This window comes from Mustela erminea, chromosome 11, assembly GCF_009829155.1.
Source record: "Mustela erminea isolate mMusErm1 chromosome 11, mMusErm1.Pri, whole genome shotgun sequence".
In the NCBI taxonomy this organism is placed as follows: Eukaryota; Metazoa; Chordata; class Mammalia; order Carnivora; family Mustelidae; genus Mustela; species Mustela erminea.
This window is the reverse complement of record NC_045624.1, coordinates 45,007,067-45,026,572: the sequence shown is the minus strand read 5'-3', so window position 1 is coordinate 45,026,572 and position 19,506 is coordinate 45,007,067. Positions and strand designations below refer to the sequence as shown.

The 19,506-nt window shown below is 39.1% G+C and overlaps 1 long non-coding RNA gene across 1 annotated transcript in view; it reads left to right on the top strand.

Moving 5' to 3' along the window:
• The window catches only part of LOC116569444, a 78,965-nt gene extending 73,063 nt beyond the window's left edge, over positions 1 to 5,902 (top strand). The window contains exon 5 of the long non-coding RNA XR_004277029.1: positions 5,782 to 5,902. This is a non-coding gene — a long non-coding RNA (uncharacterized LOC116569444). The remainder of the gene's footprint in view (positions 1 to 5,781) is intronic.
• The last annotated feature ends 13,604 nt before the right edge of the window (positions 5,903 to 19,506 follow it).

Genomic DNA, 19,506 nt, shown 5'->3' with positions numbered 1-19,506 from the left:
GCCGGGCTTTCATACACCTCGCTCCCCTTCTCACTGGTCCTCCTATTAGCCCCTCTTGCAATGGTTTGGTGCATTTGTCATCACTGGTGAACCAATACTGACTCAAGTCCGTAGTTTATGTCTGGGTTCCCTCTTTGTGTTAGGTAGTTATAAGGGTTTTGACCAATGGGTAATGCTATACGTCCACCAATACAGTATCATACAGGTAGTTCCTGTGTTCCACCTGGTCGTCCCTTCTTTCCCTCCTTTGTGCCAATAGATAGAGACCATCAGTCTTTTTGATACCTCTACTTTTTGTCTGTTGCAGAGTGTCATACAATAGGAATGATTCAGTATGGTGCCTTCGCATACTGGCTTCTTTCACTTAGCAACATGCATTTCAAGTTCTCCTGTGTCTTTTCGTGGTTTACTAGCTCATTTCTTTTTTAATCATAGTCTAATGTTCCACTGTGAGGATGTACCATAGCTTATTTACATGCTCACATACAGGAGGACTAAAATACTTTTTAAAGAAAGTTTGGTAATATTCGTTAAACAAAATAAGACATTTATTGAGAGCCTATCATGCACCAAGCCGTCTTCTAGAATCTTGCGATATTTCAATGAGCAAAATACAACAATCTTGACTTTTGAGAAAGTTACATAAAAGTAGAAGAAGACAGACACACAGAAAATGAAGAATAAAAATAATGAATAGGTACATTTTAAAGTATACAAGAAGGTGGTAATTTCTGTGGCAAAGTAAAAGGCAAAGGGAGTAGGAAGTATGGGGACTGGTGAGATTAGGCTGAAGATGGTAATTCTGTACCAGGTGGTCACTGGCCCATGAGAAGGTGATGCTTTCACCCAGATTTGGTGGAGAACAAACAGATGGCCTGCAAGTGTAAAATTTTACAATTTACTACCAATAAAAAAAGGCAAATTCAAACAATGTTATAAGATCCCATTTGTTAATTTAGCATAAACTTTTAAAAATATAAGTTTGGTTATGATACATGGAGATTTGACAAGATAGGAGAAAGTATTAACTGCTATAATTGTTTTTGAAGGCAAAAGGTTAATATGGAATAAAAAGACTGCAAAATGTTTAAGCAGCGTCTCTGTCTTTCTCTCTCTAATAAAAGGGAGTGGGGGAGCATCTGGGTGGCTCAGTTGACTAAGCGTCTGACTCTTGATTTTGACTTTAGTCATCATCTCAGGGTTGTGAGATCGAGGCCTGTGTCAGGCTCCATGCTGGGTGTGGAACCTGCTTAAGATCCTTTCTCTCCCTCTAGCTGCTCCCACCCTCTAAAAAACAAAACAAAACTAAACTAAACCAAAAAAATGTTTGAACAGTCATTCCATATCCATAAAGTGATCAGGAATGCTAATAAAGTTTGTGTAAAAACTATTTAATTGTAGTTTTAAAATTTGAAAATAGCATATATTTTCTATAATGGGAACACATTAGAAATTATTATGGTACATTCAATTAATGTAATGCTATGCAATCGTTAAAAATGATGAAATCATTTTTGAAGAATATTTAATGATTTGGGAAAGTGTTTATGCACAGAAAATGTTCCAAAAGAAATATACCAAATGTTAACAGTAGTTATAAACCTCGGGTGGTGGGATTATGGATGCTTAAAAAATACTTCTTTTTGATGTGAATGTATAATGTATTATCAAATTCATGTATAATACATACATATTATAAAATTCATTATTAAAAATGAAAAGTACAGAGAAGTAAAAAGAAAACAAAGGCGGCTTTGGCTTATTTCTCCCAATTCTGTTCCTCCTTTTACTTTCTTCTTCCTCAATGATTATGACTTTACTCTTTTCTTTGCTCCTTGTTGCGTCCCTCTCTCCCAGTGTCTTTCTCCTCCTCCATCATCTCTGTCTTCTTCTGCTATAGTCATGCATCAAAGGGCAACCACACATGAATAACTTCATGGCCAGATAGCACTCCAGAAGGTCATTTATAATCCCACCCTTTCTCCTCATCCTCACCAGCACTTTTTTTTTTTTTTTAAGACTTATTTATTTATTAGAGAGAAAGAGAGAGAGTACAGGGAAGGGACAGAAAAAGAGAGAAAATTTCAAGTAGACTTCCTACGGAGCACAGAGTCCAACCTGGGGCTCGATCCCATGATACTGAGATCACCACCTCAGCCAAAATCAAGAGTTGGACGCTTAACTGCCTGAGCGACCCAGGCACCCCAGTACTTTTTAACATATAACTGAACTTGCCTGTTTTTGCTGTTTGGACAGGTGAAGAGTGATGTCTTGTTTTGAATTGCATCTCTGTGATTTCCAGTGAGGCTGGACTTCATTTCATGTTATTAGTCACTTTGGTTTCCTCTTGTAATGAATTAAGTCTACACATCCTTTACCCACTTTCTGGTCAGGATGTTTGTTTGTTTATTATTTCATTCATTCATTCATTCATTCATCCATCTTTGCACTTCTGGGTGGTAATCTGTCAGTTTAAGCAACTCAACAATCTTCTCTCAACTTCTGTCCTTCCTGTTAACTTTGCTGTGCTGCCCTGTATAGAAAAAATTCTTGAACTTTGATCCATCAGTTTTTTAATTGACTCACCAATATTTCCATGTAGAGCATCACCTAGATCTTCAGTTAGATCTCTGTTTTGAATTTCTGTATCCGTCATTTGTCTTTCTTCCCGTTTCCATTTTTGTCTTTTTCCTCTTTATTCTATAACGAATTCTCAAGTTTGTCCTCCACATTACTTATTCAGTATGTCAATGCCAATTCTGCTATTTCTGCTTTCTGAAATTTTTGGTTTCCTTACGGCATTTTCAACTTTAGTAAACCTTACTTTCTTCTCATCTTACTGCTTGCAGGTCTATTCCCTCGCTAACCTTCTTTTTCCACCACATCTCATCATCTTTTGAAACACAAACAACTCACGACTTTTTCTTTTACTTCCCTGAGCTAAAATGTCTGGACATATTCTTTCTCTGAGTACTCCAGTAGGTGGTCCCCCTGCTTTTCACTGTTTCCATCCTCACCCAGGAAACCCACCATGGGAGGGGCCCCCAGCCCCTGTGCTCTGACCACTTCTGCAGAGGCTGAGTCTCTTTCCTGGAGTCACAGATGGTAGGTAGGTTGGTGAGCCCAGTGCCTCACACATTTCCTGTCTAGTTTTGCTCCCTCAGACAGAAATGGGATCCACTCCTACGTCCATCGCTGGCTCTCCAGCACATGGAACAGATGGACCACATGGAAAACTATAGCCCTGGTTTTCACTGCTTCTATTTCTATCTACTCCCAGGCCCATAGTGTTTATTTATGGAGACTACTATGCTGGTAGCCCACAACCCAAGTCTTGCCCAGGTGTTTTCTGAAGAGTTGAAGTCTCTGGATGTAGATGAGGGTGAGGTGGGAGTGACTGAAATGAGAAATTACCATCTGGCTGTCCTAAAAAAAAATAACATGAGCTCAGTGAGGGTCTAGCCGGCTAGTTTTCTGGTAGGTGCAGTTCACGTGTTTCTCAACAAAGCATCATACAGTGGAGGAGAAACAAAAGATTTTTCTCCCTTCTTTCAGCTGTGCAGGATTTCTTCCCTTTAGAAGAAAAGCACAACGTGTCCCCCCTTGTGGCATGGTGCTTATGAGTCTGATTATAGTTACAGTTATCTGGTGTTAGAGCCAGATTCTCCAAGTTTTAGAAGTAGATTCATTGTTCTAGCTTTCACTGATGTTATGAATTTTCATCTTTGTGTGTCTTCAAAGAATTTGTAATAAGACACTGAGAAAGGCCAGGTGTCACTTAAAGCTGATCCATTTATTTAAGAAGCCATAGTTTCATTTCTTGCCCTGGAGGGGACAGGGACTTCTGCTTGGAAAGTTCTTCAAATGACACCTCAGGTCAGGCATAGCCAGGCCAGTTCTCAAATAATAACAGGCTTGAATGCTCTGGATATTTGGGCAAGCAATTTTCCACAAAGAGAGAAATTTGCCTGAGCAATTCTGAAGTCTGGTATGATGAATGCCTGTCTCCACTACATAAAAAGGTATAATATAGCTTCTCCTAAAGGTAAAGATGCATCAAATTGCATCTGATGAATCCATTCTACTAGATGAATAAAAAAAATGAGTAGACTAGCCTGGCTGTGTGGATATAGAGTGAGAGAAGGAAGAAAAGAGTGATCCAAATGAGAAAAATTATACATGGTGAGTGCCATGTGGTTTAGCAGGTTGTTCTGTGGATGGACTTATTTGGTATTATTGCCCTTTCTTTGAGGCCCAAAGAAGAACATTAGGTGTTAAGTAGTCTTCATTTCAACACAAGATCTATACCCACTATATGTAAGTTTACCAAGTAAAATGAAGCATGCCCCAGTTGACTTTGAATTTCAGATAAATAATACCTAATTTTAGTATGAGTATGTCCCAGATATAAAGGACATTGAGGCCAGGTGATAGAATTTTGGAGACATTTTCTAGAATTTGGTATCGTTCCCACTGTCTCCAACCCCCATGGGGAAGAGGAGGGTGTGCTCCCTTCTTCAAACACCTCCTTAGAAAGAGCTGAAGAATTTGAACCCTGGAGACAGAGGGAGCTGGTGGGGTCACATGCCTGAAGACTCAATTTAAAGGTGGTAGGAGAGAGACATCTGCCTAGCAGCGAGCAAGAGAAGAGGATGCCCTTGAAAACAAGTGGTGCCACATTGGGGTCATAGTACCTACAGATCAATCACAGGTCCCTTGGCAGAGACTGGGCCCGAGTTATTTGAAAATGAACTCCACTAAGGAGGGCTTCCTTCCAGATGAAGAAACTGGCAGAAAGGGCCCCTCCAATTGCAAGCACTGGGGAGGCTGCCATGAGTGGTCACTTGGAGGAAAACTGAGAGAGGAAGAAGATGACATTCCCAGAGAAGAACTTTCTGCAGGATTTGTGAAAGTGCCCCAGAAAAAGAACCATACAATGGCCAGGAAACAGTGGAGGTCAGCCACTCCTTCATTCCTTCATTCTCAAAGATCTGTACTCCACGCTAGGCACGCACCATTCTTGGTGCTTAGGATACATCAGAGAATGTGGTGGACACAGAAACTTGCTCTTAAGGAGGAAAGGGGTGGCAGACAGTGACCTAAACCTGATCAATACATACTGTATAGAGTATGTTAGAAAGTAAGAATTGTTATGCTGTAGTATTAGAGCAGAGTCAGGGCCTTGGGAGTACCATGGGAAAGGGTGGTGCAGGTATTACTTAGGTGGGTAGGTACTGATTGGTGTCAAAGTTCCTCATGAAAGTCTGGGTTATTTGTTGTGGTATGTCAAGAGGACATGTATTCAGTTCTTTTAAAGTCACCAAGAATAAATTCATGCATATTACCAATGGTCACATGTCATTCTAAAATATCTTCTCAACTGGACAAAAGAGAAGACAGTAATAGTAATTAGTAAAACTCCCTAGTCAGCACTGTCATTTATTACAGAGAAAGCTAATGGAGAGTCAAGAAAACAAAAAAGTCTGGGGAAAAGGTTAATATCAGCCTTTCCCCTTTTGTTCCTCTCACTACCTGGCTCCTGCCTAAGGTGGTGTTAGTAGGGATGACAGGGGCAGGAAAGGAGCCAGAAGCTAAAGGATGTGTTCTTTTGGAAACAGAAGAGAAACTAACCCAGGGAGGAAAGAATGACCCAGAAAAGGGAGAGGGTAGCAGTGGAATACACCCAAATTTCTAAAGGCAGGTTTGGGTGAGTGTTTAAAAGAGATTTAAACAGGGAAAAGAATATATTTAAATACTTAAACAGCCTTTCAATTATTTCAGTTTGTTAAAACAGGACTTCCCTGAATATGATTCTGTGCCAAGGCTGACTTCAAAGTTAGGAAGCCAACTCAGCTCACGTTCCTAGCAGCACAGTTTGAAGTAGTTTGAACGAGTTGAAGATCATCGGGGAATGCATAGACAAAAAGTGGTATGTACCACTCAGTCATGGACTGAGTTTACATATAGCAACATGGTTAGTTTTCAACTATGGGGTGACATAGAAATGGGAACAGATTAATAGCATAATGCCATGAATATAATTTAAAATACACATACACACACACACACACAAACTATGTTTTTTACATGTTATGGTGTCTACACAGATATATCAATGTAGATACAAAGGCTAACTAAGAAATATACTCGAGAGGTGGGCAAAGGAAGGAGTGGTAAATGAAGAGGGGAGATGGGGAGGAAACAGTGCTGAACAGTCACACCGTGCCATATTGGAGCTTGTGGGAAGTGTCCTGGATCATCTTTCAACAGTTATGGCCATTGCCTGTGCTGTTCAGGGGCTCAAGTACTTTGCAAGATTTAGGTTGCCTGTTCTTTATATGAATGAATCTGGAGCCCAGTGAGCCCTTGTATGATCCCATGCATCAGTGAAAGAGCAGTAAGGTATCTGGGTTGCCAGTGTAATTCTCTGAAAGCAGCAGGTTGAGCCCAGGAGTAATAACAACAGAAGTAGGGTGTTAAATTCTGATGTTTAATCATGGCTCTTGGATGGGCATCCCTTTTCCTGGTGATCAGGGAGAGGCTGCAGGGGAGATCAGAGGGGCTTTGGGGAGCACTACCAGATGCCTGAAGCTGATGAAAACCTCAGGTATCTCCTGGCCAAATTCCTAAGGTAAGTTTGCAACTTCCCAATAATGGGCCACAGCTGGGGTTCTGCAGGAGGTTGTGGGTACTATGGCAAGCCCCAATCACCATCTGGTTCCAGCTTGAGGGGAACGAGGCATGGGGAGTGGCCTTTCCTCTGGGGCAGACCATGAGACCTCTCTTGCAGGGGAGCTTTGGGTCTAGGTCCCTCTCCTTCATCTTCCATTTCCTTTACAACTCATTGACAGTGGTAATGAGATGGAGAAACCCTCCTACCCTCTTTACTGATTTCTCAGTACGCCAGCATGCTTCTAGCTTTCTTGCCAACTCAGGCTTGTGCTTAATCCTACGAGCTTCTCCTAACAGTGCATGTGAAACCTAGAAAGAGATGGAAACTGTTTGTCTTGTGCCCACTGTTGGAAGATCAAACTGCTTGATTCAGATCATGTGTGGCTTATATAATAACACCTATTTTGCCATATATTAAGTTTTAAGTTGGTTTGCATCCTTAGGAAAGAAAGCACACTTTGAATATTTCAGTATGGAATCATTCTGTTTTGCAAAGGTAATATATTTTCTCATTTCAGCCTAGAACTTGGACAAATTCACTGATTAAACAATATTGACAAAACATCTATTTTATATTAGGACCCGACATTTAAATGCTTCTAGGCTTACACAGATAAGTCATGGTTTCTGCCTCCATGAACTTATCTACAGCCTACCAGGAAGACCATTATAATATGTTAAGACAATTGCTATCATTGGGGGGATGGACAGCAGCATATGTTTCTTGGAGAATCAAGATAAACTTTACAGAGGAGAGAGATCTTCAGCTAAGTTTTGAGGGACAGATGGACAAGAGATGGGAGCTGTGAATGGGTTCTTGATGGACACAGTGGCCATCTCTGTTTCTGGACACCAGAGGAGGCAGGAATGAGAAGCTGGAATGGAGTTCCCATTCTGGCTTTTGCACAGGCTTTGCAAAGTGCTTAGGTCTTTGAAGAACTTTGGTTGAGGATTATTTATAGATCAGCGATTCCTACAGACCTCAATAAAGCTTTCTGTTTGTTTTAAAAAGCAGCATGGCTTTGAGAATCAGTGTGCATGGCAAAAGCTCCAACTAATGTATCACAATTATAAAAACACCTGTTCTAGATATGGCAATATTTTTGTTGTTGTTGATCCACTAGGCTGAGCACATCAAAACTAAATTCTACACTAAAAAAATTTAATGAGTAAATGATAATCCTAGCTTTAATTTTCCCCTCTGAAATTTAAAAATCATGAATTTTTGGATTTCAAAAAAAAATCTCACAGTGAGCATTGACATAAACTACTTATTGTAGAAGCACCATTTTCTTCAAAGATTGCAATTGATTATGAAGAGTAAGTTTAGGTTTGACCTCAAGGATTCCAGTTTCTTACCAATATATCTAAGAGATTATCCCACCTCAGTGGGATGAAGATTTTATTTTACTTTTTAAATTAAATATTTTAATATATTATTAATAATGTTAAGAATATGTCATAATAGATATATTATTAATATTAATATTTATGTAATTAATATAATGATTAATAATTATATATCACAGAACATGAATGTATATATCACAGCTCAGTGAATCTTAACACTATATGTATGTGTGTTATCAACATCTGAATCAGGAAATAGAATATTATAAGCACCTCAGAAGCCCCTGTAAGCCAATCTCCCAATCACTACTGCTACTTCCTTCATGACTCTCTGTATCAGTTAAATCTTCTGTGTAACCAACCACTCCAAAATTTAGTGGCTTAAGAAAATAGTCATTTACAGTTCTGTGGGTTGGCAGCTTTGGCTCAGCTCAACTGGGAATTTCTGTTGATCTAGACGAGGCTCAGCTAATCTTACGGTGAGAGCACCCTCCTGCAGGTGTCTCCTAGATTGCCTGGAGGCTGGCTGACTTCTGACTGGGATGTCAGGTTTCCTCCATGTAAGCCTTCCCAGGGGCCAAGTCAGGCTTCTCCTTCTAGGAGCAGAATTGTAACAGCTTATTACCGTTACAAGACCCAGGCTTCATGGATACATCCATTGGTCACGTTGTATCTGTCAAAGCAAGTCGGGAGGCCAGCCTAATTTCAAGGGGTGATTCTCCACCTCAAAGCAAGGCCTTCAATGTGTTGTGGCCATTTTTATAATCAATCACAATCACCAGTAGTTGGTTTTTGCATTTTGTGTAAATGAAACCATACATCACATACTACTTTTTGGGCAGTCTGATTTTTTTTTTTTTTTTTTCATTTGTTCTGTCCTGGGAAGGCACTCTGCCAATATTTATTGGAACACATGGATGGACTCAGGGAGCTTACAGGCATGCAGATAACCTTGAAAAGCATCTGAAAATGTCATTTTCTTAAGGATTGGGCAGTCTGATTTTTCATTTGACATTATGACAGCAATGATATATTGGTATTATTGACAATAGTAAAAAAAGTACAATATATGTCTTTTGGTGAACATATGTACATGTTTGTTTCTGTTTTGTATAAAATCTAGAAATGAAATTTCTAGGTTAGAGTATACGTACATATTCAACTTTAGCAAATAAGGCCAATTTTCCAATGTGATTGTAACAATTTACATTGCCACCAGCAGTTTATCAAAATTCCAGTTGTTACATTCTTGCTTAAACTTGGTGATTACTTAATATTAGTGTTTTTAATTTGAGCCATTCTAAAAGACGTGTGCTTCTGGCTCATTGCTGAATTTACATTTCCTGGATGAATAGTGATATAGAGTTTCTTCTCACGTGTTTCCTAGCCATTCGGATATCCTCTTTGGTGAAGTCCCTATTCGAGACATTGTCCTGTTTTTCTACCCAGTGATTTGTAATGCCTGGTCTATCTCTGCTTTCATTTAATTCCTAGCATGTGCTTTTCAGGGATCCCAAAGGAAAACTTGGGGTGTTTATCATAGTTCTTTCCTTGGAAGGCCCAGAATGTCAGTAAAAAGAAATTCTCCAAAACCTCTACACTTCTTGGCTGCCACTCTGTGCAGCCCACAAAGCAAAATAAAACTCTCTTGGCCCAGCAAAGCAGGGAAGCATCAGTGAGTGCATCAAGGGAAAGCTGTACACTGTCAGTTCCACATGACTCTGTTGCCTTTCTCCTAGACCCTCAGCCCCAGGGCATCTCAGCAGCCCTTACTCCACTTTCATTCTCACCAGATCTTGAGTTTGCTGAAAGCTTCCCTCAGCTTCCCTGGTTTCTCAGTCACTTCTTTTGGCTTATCTCCCAGCTTCTTTTCCTGTACTCTGTGCAGGGTGGCAGACCACCTGAGGCATCTCGGTTTCCCTTCTATCCAGGACTTTGGCCTTTCACCTGCTGGCCACTTTGGTACCTCTCTATGGTCTTCAAATTTCTTGTTAATCTAGCTATTTTAGTTGTTCTTAGTGAGAGATTTGGTCTGTTATGAATTAATCCCCTATTACCTAGCACAAGATGAGCGTCTTTTTCTTTTCTTGTCCAGCTACATAGTATATCATTGTATAGATACTCTACAGTGTTTTTATGTACTCCCCGCTTATGGATACTCAGTTTGTTTCTTATATCTGTTATTGCAAACCACAAAACAGTGTGTAAACTTATATGTCCATTACTTCACATATGGGCAAATATATGTTACTAAAATTCCTAGAATGGAATTACTTGGTCAAAGGGAATATGCATTTGTGTTTTGATATACATTGCCATACTATTATTCATAGAACTTCTAATTTATATTCTAAACATGTTACAAGCATGCCTATTTTCTCACAGTTTAACAACATGGTGTTATCTTAATTTTGGTATTCACCAATCCAGTAGCTAAAAATAATGATCTCTCATGAAAATAATAGTATCTCATTATAGTTTTAATTTGCATTACTCTTATTGTGGGAGAGATTGAACATCATTTAATATGATTAAAGTCTCAAGTTAACAAACTCCTCTATAGATTTGTGATCAACATTTCCCAGAGTATATTCCACTAAATTAATAAAACATTTTCTGGAAAAAAAATTAAAAGTCACTGTATCTTATGCTTCCCCCTTTTGGCAATTCAAAATTCATTATAAAAGCCTCTGATAAAATCAACCCATTTAACTTTTTCTTATTGTGGCATAGTATATATAACATATTACTTATTTTAACCAATAGTTAAGTGTACCATTCAGTGACATTAAATACATTTACAATGTTGCATAACCATTTCCACTATCTATACCCCAAATCTTTTCATCCTCTCCAACCAAAATTCAGTGCTCTTTAACAATCCTCCCTCCTCCTTCCAGCCCCTGGTAACCTCTCTTCTACTTCCTGTCTCACTGAATGTGGCTTTTCTAAGTAATTCATGTAAGTGAAATCATATAATATTTGTACTTCAGTGTTTGGCTTATTTCACCAAGCATAATGTTCTCAAGGTCCATCCATGTTGTACCACACACAAAATTTCATTCCTTTTTATGGCTGAATAATAGTCCATGTTATATTTTATTGTTTCTCCATTCATCTGCTAATGGTTACACAATATTTCCACCTTTTGGCTATTGTGAATAGTGCTACAGGCATCGTGTACAATTTTTTATTTCTTTTCAGCATAACAGTATTCATTGTTTTTGCACCACACCCAGTGCTCCATGCAATCGGTGCCCTCTATAATACCCACCACCTGGTTCCCCCAACTCCCCCCCCCCCCCCGCCACTTCAAACCCCTCAGATTGTTTTTCAGAGTCCATAGTCTCTCATGGTTCATCTTCACTTCCAATTTCCCTCAACTCCCTTCTCCTCTCCATCTGCCCTTGTCCTCCATGCTATTTGTTATGCTCCACAAATAAGTGAAACCATATGATAATTGACTCTCTCTGCTTGACTTATTTCACTCAGCAGAATCTCTTCCAGTCCTGTCCATGTTGCTACAAAAGTTGGGTATTCATCCTTTCTGATGGAGGCATAATACTCCATAGTGTATATGGACCACATCTTCCTTATCCATTCGTCCGTTGAATGGCATCTTGGTTCTTTCCACAGTTTGGCGACCGTGGCCATTGCTGCTATAAACATTGGGGTACAGATGGCCCTTCTTTTCACTACATCTGTATCCTTGGGGTAAATACCCAGTAGTGCAATTGCAGGGTAAAAGGGAAGCTCTATTTTTAATTTCTTGAGGAATCTCCACACTGTTCTCCAATGTGACTGCAGCAACTTGCATTCCCACCAACAGTGTAAGAGGGTTCCCTTTTCTCCACATCCTCTCCAACACATGTTGTTTCCCGACTTGCTAATTTTGGCCATTCTAACTAGTGTAAGGTGGTATCTCAATGTGGTTAAAACCACATTGAATCTCCCTGATGGCCAGTGATGATGAACATCTTTTCATGTGTCTGATAGCCATTTGTATGTCTTCATTGGAGAAGTGTCTGTTCACATCTAGATATTTGCAAATGACAGTACAGACAAAAGGTTGATATCCAGGATCTATAAAGAGCTCCTCAAACTCAACACACACAAAACAGACATTCATATTAAAAAAACGGGCAGAAGATATGAACAGACACTTCTCCAATGAAGACATACAAATTTATTCATATCTTTGTTTTCAGTTCTTCCAAATGATTATCAAGGAGTGGAACAGGTGGGTCATATGGTGGTTTTAGGTTTAACCAGTCAAGAAATTGCCAAACTGTTTTCCACAGTGGCTGCACCATTTTTGCATTCCTCCCTGCAGTGTATGAAGTGGGAATCTCTTCTTGTCATGTCTTCACCAACACTTTTCAGTTCACTTTATTTTTTCTTTCTTGGTTATAACCATCCTATAATCAGGTTTGAAGTGCTATTTTGTGCTTTTGACTTGCATTCTTCTAACGATTACTCCCTTAGTGCATTCAGGCTCCTACAACAAAATGCCATGGGCTGGGTGGGTTTTAAACAACAGAAATTTGTTTCTCACAGCTCTGGAGGCTGGAAGTCTAAGATCAGGGTGCTGGTTGGTTGGGTGAGGGGACTCTTCCAAGTTGCAGACTCCCATGGCAGAAGGGACTAAGGATCTCTGTGGGAGCTCTTCCATGAAGGTGTTAATTTCATACATGAAGGCTCCAGCCTCATGACATAGGCACATTTGAGTGGCTCCACCACATTATACCATCATACTGGGCATTAGGATTTCAACATATGAATATTAGGGGAATGGAAACATTCAGACCATAGCAGTTAGTGAGGTTAAACATTTCTTCATGTTTTTATTAAACAAGTGTACACCTTCTTTGGAGACGTGTCTACTCAGTTCCTTTGTCCATTTTTTAATTGGGTTGTTTTGTTGTTGAATTGCGGGAGTTTAAAAAAATATATTCTGGATATTAATCCCCTATTAGGTATGTTTTTTATACATATTTTCTCACATTTGGTAAATTGTCTTTACACTCTCTTGATAGTATCTTTGGATTCATAAAGGTTCTAATTTTGATAAAGTCCAATTTATCCATATATTATTTTATTAAAAGTGTTTTTTTTTTATCAAATTTGTGAAGTTGTTACCAAATTCAATGTTACAAAGATTTTCCCCAGAGTTTTCTTCTAAAAGCTTTTCAGTTTTGGCTTTTTAGTTCTTTGATACATTTTTAGTTAATTTTTGTATATGGTAGGTATACATGTGGAGTTACATTTTGCATGTGGATATCCAGACTTCCCAACACCATTTCTTGAAAAGACTGTGCTTTACCTATTAAATGGTCTTAGAATCCTCGTCAAAAATCAATTGACCATTTACATGAGAGTTTATTTCTGGGCTATTTTAGTCCGTTGATCCATATGTCTTTTGTCCTCTAGTACCCCATACTGTTTCAAGTACTTGAGTTTTGCTGTAAGTTTTGAAGCCAAGGGTGTGACCTCTCCAGCTGTACTCTTCTCTTTCAGAATGTTCTGGTTATTTAGGGTCCCTTGTGGTTCTACCTGAATTTGAGGATCAGCTTTTCCATTCCTGAAAGAAAAAATTATTTATTTATTTGAGAGAGAGAGAGAAGGAGTGGTAAGGGCAGAGGAAAGGGTGAGAGAATCTCAAGCAGACTCTGTGCTGAGTAGAGAACCTGATGCAGGACTAGATTTCATGACCCTGAGATCATGATCTGAGCTGAAACCAAAAGTGGGACACTTACCTGACTGAACTGCCCAGGTCCCCCAAGGTTGTTGAAATTTTGATAGTAATTACACTGAATCTGTAAATCATTTTGGGTATTAGTGAACTTGTAACAACGTTACGTCTTCCTATCCATGAAGATGAGATGTCTTTCTGTTTACTATTGTCCTCTTTATTTTCTTTCAGTGATGTTTTATAGTTTCCACCATAGAAGTTTTTTCACTTTCAATGTTAGAATCATTTCTAAGAATTTAATTATTTTAGATGTCGTTACAAATGGAATTGCTTTCCTAATTTCCTTTCTGGATTTTTCATTGCTGGTCTATAGAACCACAACTGATTTTTGTGTTCTTTTACCCTGAAACTTTCTCCAAATTTGTATATTCGCTATAGTACCTAGCCATTATGTGGCTTCTTTGGAATTTCTTATGTATATATCTGATGATCTCACCCATGAATACAGAGTATTACTTCTTCCTTCTCAATTTGGATGCCTTTGTTTCTCTTATTCTTCTAATGGCTCCAGTATGGTGTTGAATAGCAGCAGTGAAAGCAGGCATTCTTTTCTTGTTCCTGATCTTAAGGAAGAGATTCCAGTCTTTTACCATTGAGCAGGGCCTACTAACTTTATTTTAAACCAAGATCATCCTATTTATTTGAAGAATAAACTATTCGCATTGGGAAACACTTTTACTGGTAGATTAATACCTAGAATGAGTCTATAGTATCTTACAATTAAAATAAAAAATCCCTGTGCTCAGGGAAATACGTGGCATTTAGATTTCAATTTTTTATTCCAACATTTTGATGCCACCATTTTGCAGAAACCATTCTATCTGCTTAATCAACTTCTTTGTGTACTTCAGCTCATTTCACAAAACGAAACCAAAAAAAAAAGTACTTTTCTCAAGCAACTAAGCAGGATGTGGCTACTAATTAAAATGCAGAGTGAGTTGTATGTGGCACTGTTAATATAGGGAGGACTGTCACACACATGACTTGGTACTCTGTGGTGTTCTATTGTTGGTGGTTGGAGAAACTCAGCAGGAACACTTAACAGCTGAAAGTTTTATAATTTGCCTTTTAGGGAGAAAGGTGTGAGGTTGATATGAAAACATTGGGTGTTGTTTCCTCTTGCCAAAAAATCCTTGATTTTATCTTCCTCACTCCAATCACTACTCATTAATTTTCACCAAGCACCCCATCTCCACATTCATGCTTTCTCTCAAAAAATCCCCAGTGAGACTCTGCCAAGACTCTGTTCCTCACCTGAACACATTACCTCCTTTTACACATTACAGGTACCTCTGACAAAAGCCAGGAAATGAAATGATGAATAAACAAATTGGCTGAAAAATCAGAGTTGTTGTAAAATTGGCAGCAGTAAGGTAAGCAAGCAGCAGAAACTGGCAGTGGTGAGATAATCAAACAGTAGTGTCAAAATGGCTGGGCTCAAGCTGGCCTCATCAGAACTTTCTGGCCTTGTGGGCAAAACCTGATGAAGGGCACTTTTTGCAGCATTGAGTCATAAAACCAAAGTCAAAGAAAGTTTTAGGTATTTCACTGATGTCTCAGCTTTGTCATGTCTCTGCATAAGTTGTATCTATACTTTTAATAGCAGTACCTAGTTTTGCATATAGTGGAAGTTGAATAAATGGTGGTCAGAGAGTCAATGAAAGAAAGATTATCATGCCTTGTGTTAGGCGCTCCACAATGGCCTCCTTGTTCTTCCTCAGATACACAACACACTTTTCCTTCTTAGTTTGGACTTTCTATCTCTCCTAAAATGATCTTCCCCAAACACACAGAGAGGATTTTACCCCTCATTTATTTAGGTCTCTTCTCACAGAGGCCTTCCCTAATGTCCCTTTCTAAACTACCCCCCAAATACTTTCTTTCCCATTACCTGCCTGGTTTCTCTGTCTGGGTCTTCATTTTTGGCACTCTGTTAGTTCATTGATATGTATGTGTGTTATCAATCTCACAAGGGCAAGATTTTGTCTTGCTCACTGCTATGTCACCAGCACTTACAATGGTGCCTTGCACATAAGCTAGGTACTTAGAAAATATTTTCTGAATGAACAAGCTAATAAGTAAGCCAAAGGGAAAGTCATTTAACATAAAAAGAGAACTTACCGCCTCTTTGAAATGAAGCCTTGTCACATGTAGGTAGATTACAGCTAGATCATGCCCTCCTATAGGGTCCTTAGCACTCTCTCTGCCCCTGCCTGTTGGCCTTTTCTCTGGCAGACTCTTCCTTCATCATGGCCCCTGCATCCTAGGCTTACATCATGCTAAGTTCAAATATCCAGAGAGAAGGTCATGCCCTTTTCCCAGTAGCACAGGCTGGATTTCAGGGCTTTTCTGGGCTCTCCTGAGCAATATCCCTGAACCAAATGCTCTGACTAAGGAGCTGAAACATGGTAATGGGGCAGGCTTTGGAGACAGGAGGGAAGGTCCAGTCATGCCACAGGGACCAAGACTGGGGAAGGGCAGCTTTCCAAAGAAAAATCAGGGTACCGAAACTAGAAGATGCATAAAGAGTGCCAAGAGGGCAAAAAAAGTTAGAGTGCTCTGTGCTCCCCATGACTGAAAAAGAGAAAAATGAACAATGAACAAGTAAAAACAAGTTCTTTGCTGCTCAATTACTTAACTTCCATTAAGACCTCTCCCCCAGGAAATTAATAGAAATAAATCAAAATTAAATCCTTGTCTTCTTTATGCTTTGTTGGCACCCCAAAGGTGCTTTTAAAGATTCAAATGCTAACCACATGCTTGTGACTCAGACATGTGGAACTCTTAACTACTGCCTTTTCAAACACTCTTCTATGTTTCAGGGGTTAGTCCAGATGGTAGGGACAAATTGTACCTCCCACTCCCGAACCCCTTTCCCTGCTCTCCTTTCCTCCATGGCACTTATCACTTTCTAACATATTTTATGATTTATTTATTATCTGGGTCCCTTCTACTTCCCAGAATGTAAATTCCATGAGCACAGGGATTTTTGTCCCTTTTGTTCACCAGCGCATCCCCAAAGCCTAGAGTTGTGCCTAGCATCCCACAAATACTTGTTGAATAAATGAATGGTGAGGGATTAATGTCTGTGTTTGTTTATTTAATACTTCTCTCTTATTCAATAGGTTAATATTACTCCATCTGATATATTCTGCTCATTTCTTTAAGAAAGATTCTGGTTTTTTCCTCTTCATATTCATTTCTTATAGTGTTTCTAGCTTCTATGTTGTTCAAAAGAATAGAGCTGTTACCTAAATACATACTTAAATGATCTTCTGATACTGTTTGTAACTGAAGCAACTTCATCAAAAAAGAAGAGAAGAGAAAAGAAATGGGCACACACATGCATGTGTACTCACACTAAGAAAAAGCTATGTTCTGCTGTCTTAGAGCAATTCTCGTTGTAGTTTGTGCCAGGGAAATAACAATCTGTTATTACATAAAGATTTCCTGATTTGTTTTGTCAGTTTAATATTAGATAAGGACAGAGAAAGGGCTGGCTGGGTGGTTCAGTGGGTTAAGTGACTGACTTGATTTTGGCTCAGGTTATGATTTGGCTCAGGTGGTGAGATAGAGCTCCAGGTGGGGCTCTGTACTGAGTGTGGAGCCTGCTGAAGATTCTTTCTCTCCCTCTTCCTCTGCCTCCTCTTTGCTTGTGCCCTCTCACTCTCTCACTATCAAAATAAATAAATAGATAGATAGATAGATAGATAGATAGAGGAAAAAACAATGGGATTCATTTTTTAACATACAAAAATTAGACATTTAAATAAAATTTTTTAAAAATATGGGCCCTGGCGCACCTGGATGGCTCAGTGGGTTAAAAAATATGGCCCTTGGCTACTTATACCTTTCTCAAATATCCTGACATTTGAGATTAATAACCTAGTATAGTCTGCCCATCTTGCATATTTTTCACTCTGCAGGACAAAATTGGAAGTGGAGCTTCCTTTACCTTAACCTTATTTTCTAATTTATGACATGCTTTTTTACCCCTCCTTAATCCCTTGTGCCTCCCTCTAAAAGCCTGGAATCCTGTCTACTTTTCAAAAAGAAAAGCTACATAGCATGTCTTATTTCTCTTTTTGTCATGGTTGCCAAATTAGAATCACTGAGTTGCAATTAGGGTTCATAAACTTATATAGCAATGTAATTTCAGTCACCTTTTTTTCTATAATCTTAATTTTTTACTCCTATTTAATTTACATTTTTGTCAGTGATTTTGGTTATATTATACTCAGAAGGTTTTATGGAAAGAACCAAGTTGTAAATAAGCCAATTAAAATTTTAGAGTATATTTATATACTGACCACTGTAATGTAAATTAAGAGTGGGATAGAGGATTATAGCAAAATAAAAGACCTCCTATGTTCTTGAAGAGTTTATGGTAATATTTGTGGAATGGGACTAGTGCAGACCCAAGCAGGCTAGATATGCTCTGCATCATCCCCTGTCCTAGGATTGCAGAGGTCATGATGGCTGTCAGCTAGTCAGAAAGTGGCTCAAGATCTTTTCACATATGGAAAGCTCTTTCAAATATCAAAACCCACTATAAATTGTATCACCCTGGATAGGCTATGCTATGTAGTACCAACAGCTTCAAAATGTCATTGACATCAAACCACCAACTTTCTTTCTGGATCACACTACTGTCCACCCTGAACCAATGGGGGCCCCTGATCATTCTCCTTACTCTGGCAGCCAAGCTGATGGAGCAGCCATCAACTCTGACCACAGAAGCAGAGGGAGGAGCAGAACACTAGAGGGTCTCCCACTGACAATGAAAGCCTGTCTCAGAAGGGGCAGCCAGCACTTATTTTCACAACTCACTCACCACAGCTAGTCATACAATGCTCCCCATAACAAGAGGGCCAAGATGTATAAACTATGTATGGGCTCAGAACGAGGAGAGAACCAGAAATATTGGGTAAATGGCACTAATGACTACACAGATCTACCTGCACAACAGCAGTTGTCAATTTTTAATCTTTGTTGTTCAGCAAATGCATAATGATAAAAAGTTGCTATGAATTTGAGGAGGACTTGAAAATTAATTTGTATTACATTAATCATATTACTATCTAAGTAAGTATAACAAGACTAAGACATTTTTAATCTTAAAAGTTAGGCTAGGTGAAGATAGAGCAGGATTATTTCTATGGAGTTCACTTTGGGAAAATAGCCCGATAAGTATGTAAAGGACATGGTGGAAATGCAGAGGACAGGAGTGTTGGCGGGTGAGGAGGACACTGATCTCCATAACACAGAGAGAGAAGTTTGAACTTTGGGAGGCAGGGCAAGAAGATGAAATGGAGAAGAAGGAGGGTGGGAAAGCAGAGAAAGGATAGAGAGAGGAGAGTCTAGCAGAAAAGGAGAATTATTTAGTGTCTGAAATGACCCTTCCTTTGAACTCTCTCCACCCCTCTACAGAGTTCAGTTGCTTAGTGAGCTCAGAAATGCATGATGTGACCACTAGAGAAGGAGGCAGGTGCCATGCTGGGTTGAAGCAGTAGGCATTTAGACAGTAAAGATGCAGGAAAGGACTGGACACTGTAAGCTTCTCAGAAGTTTGAGAAGTCTCGAAGAAGCCTTTCAAGGTCTTGGCCATAAACTGCTGATTTCATGTCACTCTTGAATGTTCCCAGCTGACATTTTTGTTAATACATGCTATTATTGTTAAATAACATTAATTCATACTATTATTGTTAAATATGACATTTTTGTTAATTCAT